Raw genomic sequence first — 12,662 nt, forward strand, 5'->3', positions numbered from 1 at the left:
AAGCAATGTAGGAGGAAGGGTTGTGACATTAGTTTAATTAACAATATGATCGGCAAGTATAAGGATTCTATGCCCAAGTGTTCGCTTCTCCAACAGAGAGGAAAATAACATGGCTATGTACAAAACGACCGTCAGTATGGAGGCGTAACTTCGCACGATGGATGTGCAAGAGAGTTCTTCGACCCAAAAACACATGGCGAAAAACCTAAATATGCCGTCTAAAACTATCAACCTAAGGTTGTGAAAAACTCAGTTTAAAAAAATCCCAGTGAGTTTTATCGGGTAAAATTGAGTTTGATTAAATTTTATACGTATTATTTGTCGAAGAATTAAAGGTGTTTGTGTTTGTGAGTTTGGGGAACCCACATCAACTAATATGGAGAATATGATAATTAAATCAGTCAAAGCTATAGTTTTGTGCGGAGAGACAATGAAGATTTGTAATATATTACGTAAGAAGGCAGAAGTTGTAAATACAAATAATGCATTTATTAGATAAGTGGCGACAACATGAGAAATCCGAAAGAATCTCTCTCTCTCTCTCTCTCTCTCTCTCTCTATATATATATATATATATATATATATATATATATATATATATATATATATATATAAATGGAAGATTCGAAAAGGGGACACGAAGTTTGATTGCAGCAAAGACATTAATGACAACGTATTCGGGGCGAAGTGGTCGTGCTATAATGGTTAAGGTAGCTGGCTATGAATCTGAAGGACCATATTTCAAATTCACTCAGTGTTCTTTCGTTGTTATTTTTATGATTTATCATGGGCCAAACGTTATAATATTTTACTTTAAAGTAAGGTAGAAACGCCTATGTGATGTTTGATTTTTGACGATAAAAACTAAATTTGTATGCTCATGGAAATAGAAATATTTATTTAGGCCAGGACTGGTGAGTCTCTGGCCTTCTAAAATCATGAGTGCAGCCTCATAGCCTGTTGTGAAAAATGTTAAATTATAAAGTATATGAAATATATTAGAAATATACTTCTGAAAAAGTAGATAAATGATAACTTTTTTTACTTTATACTTCTAATGTTATAAAGTTATACATTTCATGTAAATTATTATTAATGTAACTCTAAGTACAAAAATCATCACATGCGACCTTCTTGGGAAATGACATTGTCAATGGGCCCTTCAAAGAAATTCCCCATTCCTGATATAGAATTATTGTCGGAAAGCTATTTGTAGAAGTGATAGGGCCCAGAAGGGTTTCCGTTGCAGAAGCAACACACACACATATACATACATATTAGTCTGTTTGCGAAGAGAAAAATTCTTGGAACTGCTTTTACACGAGGCTCATTTAAAAAGTTAAAAATTTTCCTAACATTCTATGAGTTGGGCTCTGCGGTTATAAAGCATGTGCAGTAACAAAATGCATGTTGTGTACAGCATATCGCTCAAAATCTTCATTCTAGGAAAAGATCATGCTGCGTCTTTGTCAACAGCTGACAGTAGTTCAGCGCAATGAAATTATACGTCGTGTATCACAAGGCCAGAGTGCATCTCAAATCGCACTTAGTTACGAACGACGATCGAACTGTTAGCAAATGTTTGGAATTAAATGAAATAAATCCTCGTTCAGATCACGCAGACTTGGGGCAACAACTGCAGCACGAGATGAGGCGCTCATAGAAGGTGTCAGGAATAATCCAAAACTCCATAGATTCATCTTGCAGGGCAAGACTGTAAAGTACGGCTGTTATCATGAAACCATGTGGCAAAGACTAACGGTAGCCTACCGGAGAACTGTTGCCCTGCCGTGAAGACCCTTCTCACAGAGTCATACGAGGCGAGACGATTAGAATGTGCACAGTGCAACATTTAACTCCGATTGGTATACTGAGATCTAACTATACGGAGTAATGAAAAAGTGTTATCGTCGAATCAATAAGGAACTTATTTTCTATAGGCCACAAGGGACAAGGTATGTACATTCATGTCCATGTCGCATGTCTATAAATGTGTTGTTGTAGGAGTATAATTTGATAACGAATTCGCCCTGTATTTCTTGTAATGGTAGTATGTGTATAATCGGCAAAGGCATGCATGTGGTAAATTTCATGTCAAAATAGCAGTAAATAAGAACAATAAAACAAAAATAAAATTTTCTTGTCCATTTAGCAACATTTTGTTTTACTCATTCTAATTTTCGTATTTATAATTCTTTTCCTATGAAATTTAGCACAAATATACATTTCCCGATTATCAGTATTAAAAATACCCTGCAAAATCATTATCAAATTATATTCTTACAAGAAGACAGTTATACATATGCGACAATCAATTTGGACATAAGTATACCTCAACGTGTAGTACAGAAAGGGCAATCTAAACGGATTGCGAGACACTTCTAGGGTTATATGGCAGCCACTACCCCAAGGGAACTGATTTTGTTGCCGAGGGAATGACCAACCAGCTTTATACTGATATCTTGGGGAAACAAGTTGCTACGAAATTTTCCAGACCAAGAGGATTTGTATTCACACACGACAACGATGTTGTGCATACGTCCAGACATATCCTGGTCTGGCTACAAGAACACCCAAAACTTACTATGATTTGGCCTCCACAGTCTCCTGACCTCAACCGAATAGAACATCTGTGGGATTTCATAGTATAGGATTGGGTGGAAACGTGAGAGGATAAAAACCAGATAGTTCTAGAAGTCATATTCTACGAGTATGGCAGTACCATTGCAATAACCCCGGTCACTTTACTGCACTTGTTACAGACATACAGGAGCGATTGTGTGCCGTAATTGCTGCACGCGGTCATTACACTAAATTTTAATAGAATGTTTTGCTGTCCGCACCTCTATTGGCATTGTAGGGGTCACTTTCGCCGTCCATGTGAGTTGGGTGGTGGTCTAACATCGTGACCGTTTGTTTTCTCATGGTTTTCCCGTTTCCTTCTACTTTATCATTCCATACTTTCATCGATCATTAGTTGCTTGCAATCATCACCATCTTCTTTAGTCTCGGTTGAGTGATCGTGGAACAGTATATTAAAGGATTCATTTTATTTATTTTTTATTTCATGCTCGTTCGTATGGTTTGCATTTTCCACTCGAGAAAATTAAAAAAAAAAACAAAAAAAACTCGTACAACAATAACGCTGGATGTATAAAGAGAAGTTTTCATTTAGCTGTTGGAAGCGTCACATTATTTTCATGCTCTACTCATTTCTTGAAGAGAAAGAAATGATTAATATGTTTTATCGTCATTCTTTTGATTTCTCACGGTTTAATTTTCAGACTAGGATGTGTGAGTTTCACTTTTATCGAGCTGAAACTCCCCTTTTTTCGAACGAAGATAATAGTTTTATAGAAAGTAAGTGAACCATCTTTCTCCACTATGATACACGTCAGAATGAAAGTTTAATAATAATAAAAAATACGTAATGCCAATCCATTTCCACTCATCACCCTCATGCCGATGAATTTCGATACAACTCTTGGACTATCAATGGGACATACGAGATGTGTTCAAAAAGTGTGGTACCTTCGGTTGGCAAAAATACATTTATTGATTTGGAATCCGAAACACTAATCCCCTTCAAAGTAATCTCCTTGGTAATGCACACACTTCTCCCAGCGCTACCGCCATTGTTAGGAACACTTCTGGAAGTAGTTTTTGCAATGGTGAGCAACCCTACCGTCGCATTCCGCATAATGTCTTATCTTGATACAAATCGGGATAGTTTTAGTGGCATTTTCAGCTTGGGAAATAATCAAAAGTCACACGGAGTCATGTCGGGTGAGGAGAGAGTAGGGATGCGCACGAGACGAGTCGAGACATGATTTTCCTGACAAAATTCGAGTCGAGACACGGCTCTTCCAATAGAGAAATATACATTTTTCGAGTCGAGACATCAGTTTTACAGCACATTTTCGAGACGAGACAGCCACAAATCTTGTCTCATGCGCATCCCTAGGAGAGAACCTGACGACACACAGGAATGATGTATTTGGCGATGAAAGCCTGAATCAAATTTCGCGGACACTCTCCTCATGTCCAAATTCTCGTTCAAAATTGAATGTACCGATCCGATTCAATGGTTTCCGTTTCGGTATTGCAAAGCTTTTTGGAAAATTTGATGGAATATCGCTGCTCAAGTTTTTCTGTCATTTTACAAAAGAGAACGAAATCCGAGACGTGTTCACTGCCGACTGTATGCAACTGATTCTTTCTGCAGACGGAAAAAAAAAATCACAACTGCGCATGAGTGTACCCTCTAGAAAAGAAAGTATCATTGATCTACCCGGGAAATAAAAGCTTCGATACCTTTGAACACACCTCGTATACTATTTTATTATTTATTTATTTCAAAAGAAGAAAACTATGTAACAGAATACAGACAATTAATACATAAGAATACATTGTTGTTTTTCCCATTAGTCATCTATAAATATTTTCCATTGTATCCTTCAAAGCTGCACGACCTAAGAGAAAACTGAAAGAGAAAAGTTAATAGTAAAAAATATGGACGATAGACAGTGCAGACAGGTTTTGTTTGTTTTCAGTTCTCTTTTTCCTTTAACTTCCTAATCTTTTGGTTTGATATCGTGTTTCTTGTAGTCCCACTGAATGACCTAAAGTAATACACACAGTAATAATATAATACTAACACTAGAACTAAACACACAAAGTGATGTGAAGTTTCTATTTTGGATTATGCTAGGAAGTTTCCTTGTTCATTAATTATTCCTTGTTCATCTGTTTATTATTTGTTTTATTTTTGTTTAAATTATATTTTATTGTCTTATTCTTCTCTTTTCTTTTATTCCACATGTTTTCTTAATATTGTTGGAATATTTGTAATTTTGTTTTATTTTGTCTAATGTTCTCGCGTGTATCACTTTTAAGCTCATCTCTAATATTTGTTGTTATGAAGTACGCACATGTCCATGTTACAAGTTCGGGTGTCTGATGAGTCATTCCACAGATATATGTCTCATTTTCTTCTTTTTTCAGTCTGTATAAATGTGGTTTGTAGAGACCATGGCCAGAGACTATTTCCATGGTTCCCTTTGTCTAGTCTTGGCAACTTTTTCCTTATTTTGTATAGTTAGTATTTTTTTTAAAAGTTCTGTCCTTTAATTGTATATCCCCATTTCTCTTGGTATTCTCATTCAATAATATTATCTACTTCTTCGTTGTTAGAAACCTGTTACAGTATTTCTAAAATTTTTAGCAAATATCTTTGTTTTTTCTCCACATTTTAAAACCCTGTCTTAGTACTTGCAGATGTGTTAACTTTTCTTGAGCCAGTATCCGTAGAGACTTAGTTGATATTGTTTTAATTACATCCAGCGCTTTTATGATCACAGCTCTGTGTGCTGGATTTATTGTTTTTCTTAATTTTGTATTCATAGAAAGTCTGTGGCACCAGACGCCAGCACAATAACTAAGTACAGGCATGATAAGGTTTTATTGTAAATTTGCAATGTTCTCTTGAGGATTTGGTAGTCCCTTCTTGCAATTGTTAATAATTTATATACTACTTTATATATACTTTTATTCGTAATCTCCTCTATATGTTGCGCACAATTTAATTTCTCATTTATCCATACTCTCCGGCACTTCAACTCCTTCAGTGTTTTTATCTTCTTATTGGGCATCTTTAGAATTGGACCTCTTTGAATTTTCTGCCCAAAGATTGTATATTTGGTTTTTGTTTCTAAAAGAGTTAAATTAGCATCTATTTCTTGAACATTATTTTAGTACCTTATTTAATATTAAGTTTGCTTTTCTTTCTATTTCTCGTCTTGGCGATGTTGATACCCTTCGCTGTCTTCAACTTGGTCGACACATTTCAAGCGAGACTATTTCAATATCCCACATTATTGGTCCACATATGGGTTGAGTTGAGTTGATTTTGAATTTAACGTCGCGTTCAGCAGCGAGGCCATATGAAACATGGACCTATTGATTAACGTGGAATCCCAACTACATGAGCTCCGGCCGGGATGGTCCACATATAGATTCTTGTGGCTTTCCTTTTGCAGTGTATATAATTATATTTTTATTTGGTGCTTTGTGTGTTACGTTTATATTGGTATTCTCTATTCTTTAAATTTTTAAAATAATGATCACCACCATAAGTTATCAAATGCCCCACTTATATCTATGTATATTGCCACCTGATATGTTTATCTTTGTTTTCAATAAGCTTCAATAGCTCCTTATTGCTGTTTCTGTACCACTTACTTTCTAAAGAGCAGTTTTTAGGTACCCTCTTTTGGTTTAAGCACAACTTATACAACCTTGACAGGTATGGTACCTGTGTTGCCATTTCTTCCTTCTATATATCCGACTTTATATTGTCCAATCCTACGGATTTCTTGTTTTTCAGCATTTTTATTTATTGCAATGTATGGTACAGAAGCAGCACATATTTTTTCCCTCACCTTTTTACTATAAAAGTTTTCTGTGCAAGTTTATGTACACTGAATTTACAAATAAGTAGATGTTCCTAACAATCCTTTCTCTATAAAGTGGATCTCCTGCCCAGAGTAACGCGGAGATCTTATGGTTGATGGTTAGAAATATCCTACCCAGTGCAGCGCGGAGATTGGAAAGGAATCTCTTAACCGTAACAGCGCAGAGTTGGGTAGTATCTCCTGTCCAGTGGAGCGCGAAGATTGGAAAGAAACGAGCAGCGCAGAGGTAGGTTAGTATTTCCTGCCCAAATGCAGCGCGGAGATCGATAAGGTTAGGGAGTCTCTCTCGCCCAGAGCAGCTTGGAGAAGAAGGTGGGAAGCGATCAGCTGGAACTGATGCGTTCTTTTATAGCCAGTTTCGGAGACGGAGCCTCTTCGTGACTTTTCCTGTTCTCCTCGTATTTCTTCGGAGACAGCATCCATCGGATTCTTGGTGATCCTTGTAAAGCACGTGGCGTTATTTGTAAATATGAGCTGATATTGCAATGTGCTTTTATCCCTTCGCTTGTAATTGAAGACTTTGGGGCAAAAACCCGTCAAGTCCAAAAAGTGAAAGTGTAGAGGAGATAGCTTCACAACGGTTTTTCTTCATCCGTCAAACTTGGCACTTATATACTAGACCTAAAATAAATCGACACATATTTTTTTGTTTCTTTCGCAAAATAGGTTATGGAGGGTAAAGGGACTCTTTTTAAAAAAGGGTCCCCTTGATTAAAGGGGCAACTAAATAAACGAAACTCTACCGATGCAAAGATTACTTCAAAGTAAGAAGTAAGTGTTTTGTTGCTTTTGCGAGAAAAGGGTTGCAGGGGCAATGCCCCCTTCGAAATGACAAAGGACCTCGCATAATCCTCATGGAAATTGCTGGAATTGCTTAAAACCGTGATATGTTATAAATATGGTGTTCCTGGGAAAAAGTCTCAGTGGGCTCAACCACAAATCACTAACCGTTTGGCCACTAAAAATCCCTTTTTTGAAAACAGCTGAAGATAACAACATTATGGATTTTGGTAAAAAATGACTGAAATTGTGATATTTTGTAGATATTGTGATCCTGAGAAAAAATCTTAATGAGAATAACCATCAATTGCAGATCGTTTGGCCACTACGAGCAGGGCCGGCGCTAGCAGTTTTGCCGCCCTGGGCGGTACTTTCACATACCGCCCCTTTAATCCGCAAACTTTAATTGGATAGACGTTCAAGTGTCACGAAAAAGTAATATGCCCCATTTATATGTACGAAATGGAAAAGTAAACAAAAAATTGAACTACTTTCCTCGAATGCTTATGACACAATATTTAGTATGCTCGATTTCGCTGTATATCGGTGATATACAGTACCGCATACACAAAATAAAATTTAAAAAAAAAATGCTTTAGTCACGACTAAGAATTGTAGTTGTTAGGTTTATTTTATATCACCAATAGAGTATTTTTTTTTTCAATAGAGTATGGAGCATGAAGATAATAAAGTGAATCAGATATAACGGCAAAACTAAGTGATTAGCCTAAACCTTATAATATACTAGAGCACAATACACAGACATAAATTTAACACACTTTAATTGAAAGAAACTTTTCTTGCTTTGTTTGATTAAATTCCTTTATCACATTCGCGTAGTCCAATGTTCCAGCCAATTCGTGTACTGTTGATATCATCGCTCGACTACTAAAGCGTCTTTCAGACATGAAAGAACGTAGATAGTTTTTAATAAGCTTTAGTTTCGAAAAATTTCTTTCTCCACTTGCCACTGTTAACGGAAAGATTAACAAAATTCTAAGTATGACACTGACTTTGGGAGCAAAGTCATGTTCCTTAAGTAATTTTAAAGTCTCTTTTGGTGAACACTTCTTTCAGTTCATCTTTCAAATCACTGGGGTTAATATCTTTAGATGATTCGTGTGTTAAAATGCTGGCAAGTTTAGTACACTTTTCAGACAAAAGTTCAGGTGGCATATCTTTAAGATTGCTTATATCGTAAAGAAAATCGAAATACTCGCTGTGATGTCTAAGTTACTCAAACCTTTCTTTTAAAGCTAACACAATCATGTCTAGAACTTTGTAATAAAAATCGATCTTACATCTTATTTGTGGATCTTCAATAGCTTCATCCTCTGCCTCGTACTGAAATTGTCTCCTTTCGACTTCGAGCTTGCACTGTATTACCTATCCGTGGGTCATCCATATCTAATGCTGATGCCAACTCCATCGCATCAACTAAGTAAGATTGAAACTTTGCATCATTTCTTCTCCTCTCAAAGTACTCAAATACATTTTCAAGAAATCCGACTGCATCCAACACATGAAAATCAATGCTTTGGACACTTTTGCTTACTATGTTTATGTGGAGTAAAGGACATACTAGATAACGAGTGAGCAAAGGAAAGTAGCCACGCAGCTGGTTTGCTATACACAGCATAGCCAGTGACCATTCTATCTCTTCTATTGTCATTACTTAAGGCATCATAAACCTCCCTTATTTGATATCTAAGTGGAGTCAGAGCATTAATTCGGCTCTCCCACCTTTTGGTGCTTAATGGTTTTAAAAGTGAGACTGCTAAAATATGTTCCTTTAGTATGACCCAACGTTGAACTGACGCAGAAAAAAGTCTTTTTTTTTTTTTTTTTTTTTTTTTTTAACGATACAGAAAATGAAACGGCGTACTGAGATGCTATGGCTGCATCGTTGAGACAAGATTTAGTGAATGACAACCGCAAGAAGCATAGAAGGCTTGGGAATTTATTTCTTAAATTCTCTTCTGAATACCTGAATGTTTGCCTTTCATATTGAAACCATTGTCGTATCCTTGGCCCCTCATGTTTTCGATAGGAAGTTCATTTCCTTTAGCTGTTTAATTATTACTTTTGTGAGTCCTAGACTAGTGATGTCTGTTACCGGTATGAAACCAAGAAAATGTTCGCAAATTTTTACAAGGCATTCTCCATTACTGTATGTAATTTGTAGAAAAAGAACGATTATTGTCATTTGCTCACTAGAAAAGTACATGAAGTGGTACGCGGGGAACCGCATGTGTTATATGCCGTTGGAAAGGTCACACCGAGTATACCTCACATGTGAAATATCTCGCTTGAATGGGTCCTGTAGGGGGCGTGGGGACCATTTGAAAATCAGAAAAAGGTACGCTCCGAAACACCAGAAAACATGGACAAAATAGGAAGCTATGATGTGATTGTTTTGAGACGCGGTGTATATATAGGTTTGAAAGGTAGCTGAATACAAATCTAACATCAAATGTTATAAATCAAAATGGCGGATCCAATATGGCGGACATAAATTACAAAGAAAACAAGGTGGGGATCTAAAACTGGGTATATAGAGACACTTGACGTCGCTATGTATGAATCGAATACCGAAAAGTGTAAAATTCAAAATGGCGGATCCAATATGGCGGACAAAATACAAAACACTGGTATGGAACTGAAATTGGGTAGATGTTTTCGTGGTCGCTGAGTATGAATTGAATATAAAAAGTGCAAAATGGAATATGACGGATCCAATGTGGAGGACAAAAATTTAAAAAAAAAATATACAGAACGGACATATGTTATTCTTAGACATATAGTAGAAAAATACCTATAGTATCCTCGTCGCCAAAAGTGCCTTTACATCGCCGTGACGGGTATGTGACTGCGCAGTACTCTAAGGAAGGGATGGTTGCATAAGAATTTGTGATTAATTTTAAAGAGTTTTTATTTTGACTAGGGAAATAACGTAGGTATAGAGAGTAAAGGCACAGATTTCAAGCATCAGTGCACTGTCATCCCTGTTTTTTAATTTATTGCCTTATATGTTAAGTTAAACACCACAACACCTGTCACTTATAGCGTAGATCATCTTACTTTTTAAAATCGCCACTTTAGCTTATTTGTCCAAACACTAATCTCCAGACATGATGTAGAGAGAAGAAAAAGAAAGAGATACAACATCTGTAAGATTTATGTAATTCACTAAGGAACTATAGGGATTGACTGAGCTAATTACTGCTACCAGCGCTTTTCACTCTTTAGGAATTTACTAGGACATGTTTCCTAAGTCCTAAATCTGTGCATGAATTATATCATTCGTTTCACTGTAATTATTTGGAAATGGAAACTCATTACGCTGAACGTGAATATGTTTCGCTGTCGAAAGCAAGGACCGTAATAAATGTAAATAAGGCTCTCATTATTATATAAAACACAGAAGTATTTATTCCGTGTATAAAACAATCTAATACAGTAACTAAGCAACATCATAATCACTAACGCCCGCAGAATTTTTTCCAACGAGGGGGGTCAAAAGACCCATGTAGAAAAATCTTTGAGTTGACTTGATTGTAGTTTAGCGTCCCTTTCAGCAGCGAGGCTATATGAGATGTGGACCTACTGATTAACATGGAATCCGAACCACATGAAATCCCGCCGAGAATCGAACCCGGGTCTCCCACGCCAAAGGCGCGTACGCTAACCGCTTAGCCACGAAGGAGCTCAGAGAAAAATCTTTGAGTTTTACGTCCCACGATTATGTCCGTTAGGCTAAGGGAGACGGTGATGATGCGTAATGAATGAAATGGTGAAATAAAGAAAATGGGAGCAAACGGGAGAACCCCGAGAAAACCCACGCACACGGTGTTTGTCTAACACAAAGTTCAATTGGCGGGGGCTAGGGTCGAACCGGGACCCCAAGCAGCAGAGGTGAACGCTGTACCACTGAGCCACCGCCTCCCCTGAGTCAAACGGCCCCGCGTCAAAAGGGTCCGAGTTAAAAGGTATCCGCAACAAAAGGATGCGAGTCAAAAGTCCCGAATCGAAACGCAACTCATCAAAAGGGTACGGGTCGAAAGGAACCGAATCAAAATGCCTCTCATAAAAAGAGCCCGGGTTAAAGGGTCCCTCGATAAAATGACCCAAGTCAAAAGGCCCTGCGTCAAACGGGCCAAGCAAAAAAGGGGCCCGCTGCAAAAGGTCCCGAGTCAAACGGCCCCGGATTAAAAGGGCCCAATCGAAAGGAACCGAATCAAAACGCCTCTCATAAATAGAGCCCGGGTCAAAAGGGTCCAACGACTAAATGACCGAAGTCAAAAGGCCATGCGTCAAACGGGCAAAGGAGAAAACGTGTCCCGCTACAAAAGGTCCCTAGTCAAACAAGCCCGACTCAAAAGGCCCCTTATAGAGCCCGGGTCAAATGCGTTCCACGACAAAATGACCCAAGGAAAAAGGCCCTGCGTCAAATGAACCCGGGTGAAAACCCACGCAACAGTGTTTGTCCATCACAAAGTTCAATTGGCGTGGGCTGGGATCGAACCCGGGATCCCAAGCAGCAGAGGTGAAAGCTCTACCACTGAGCCACCGCAACCCGTGAGTCAAACGGCACCGCGTCAAAGAGCCCGGGTCAAATGGTCTCCGCAACAAAAGGGCGCGAGTGAAATCCCGAATCAAAACGCTCCTCATCAAACGGGCTCTGGTCAAAAGGAACCGAATCAAAATGCCTCTCATAAAAAGAGCCCGGGTTAAAGGGTCCCTCGATAAAATGACCCAAGTCAAAAGGCCCTGCGTCAAACGGGCCCAGGGGAAAAGGGGGCCCGCTGGAAAAGGTCCCGAGTCAAACGGCCACGAATTAAAAGGGCCCAATCGAAAGGAACCGAATCAAAACGCTTCTCATAAATAGAGCCCGGTCAAACGGGTCCCACGACAAAATGATCGAAGTCAAACGGGCCCAGGATAAAGAGGGTCCCGAGTCAAACGAGCCCGAGTCCAAAGGACACTTATAAACACAGCCCGGGTGAAAACGGTTCCACGACAAAATGACCCAAGTCGAAAGGCCCTGCGTCAAACGAGCCCGGGTGGAAACACACGCAACGGTGTTTGTCCACCACAAATTTCAATTGGTGTGGGCTGGGATCGAATCCGGCATCCAAAGCAGCAGAGGTGAATGCTCTACCAGAGCCACCGCGGCCCCTGAGTCAAACGGCACCGCGTCAAAGAGCCCGGGTCAAATGGTCTCCGGAACAAAAGGGCGCGAGTGAAGTCCCGAATCAAAACGCCCCTCATCAAACGGGCCCTGGTCAAAAGGAACCGAATCAATATGCCCCTCATAAAAAGAGCCCGGGTTAAAGGGTCCCTCGATAAAATGACCCAAGTCAAAAGGCCCTGCGTTAAAACGAGCTCAGGAGAAAAAGGACCCGCTGC

General features: G+C 38.7%; 1 protein-coding gene across 3 annotated transcripts in view; it reads left to right on the forward strand.

The window, feature by feature from the left end:
• The window catches only part of LOC145668015 (uncharacterized), a 92,337-nt gene that overhangs the window by 49,645 nt on the left and 30,030 nt on the right, over positions 1-12,662 (forward strand). The window lies entirely within an intron of this gene.

Source organism: Thermobia domestica, chromosome 13 (genome assembly GCF_964235325.1).
Source record: "Thermobia domestica chromosome 13, izTheDome1.hap1.1, whole genome shotgun sequence".
Classification (NCBI taxonomy): Eukaryota; Metazoa; Arthropoda; class Insecta; order Zygentoma; family Lepismatidae; genus Thermobia; species Thermobia domestica.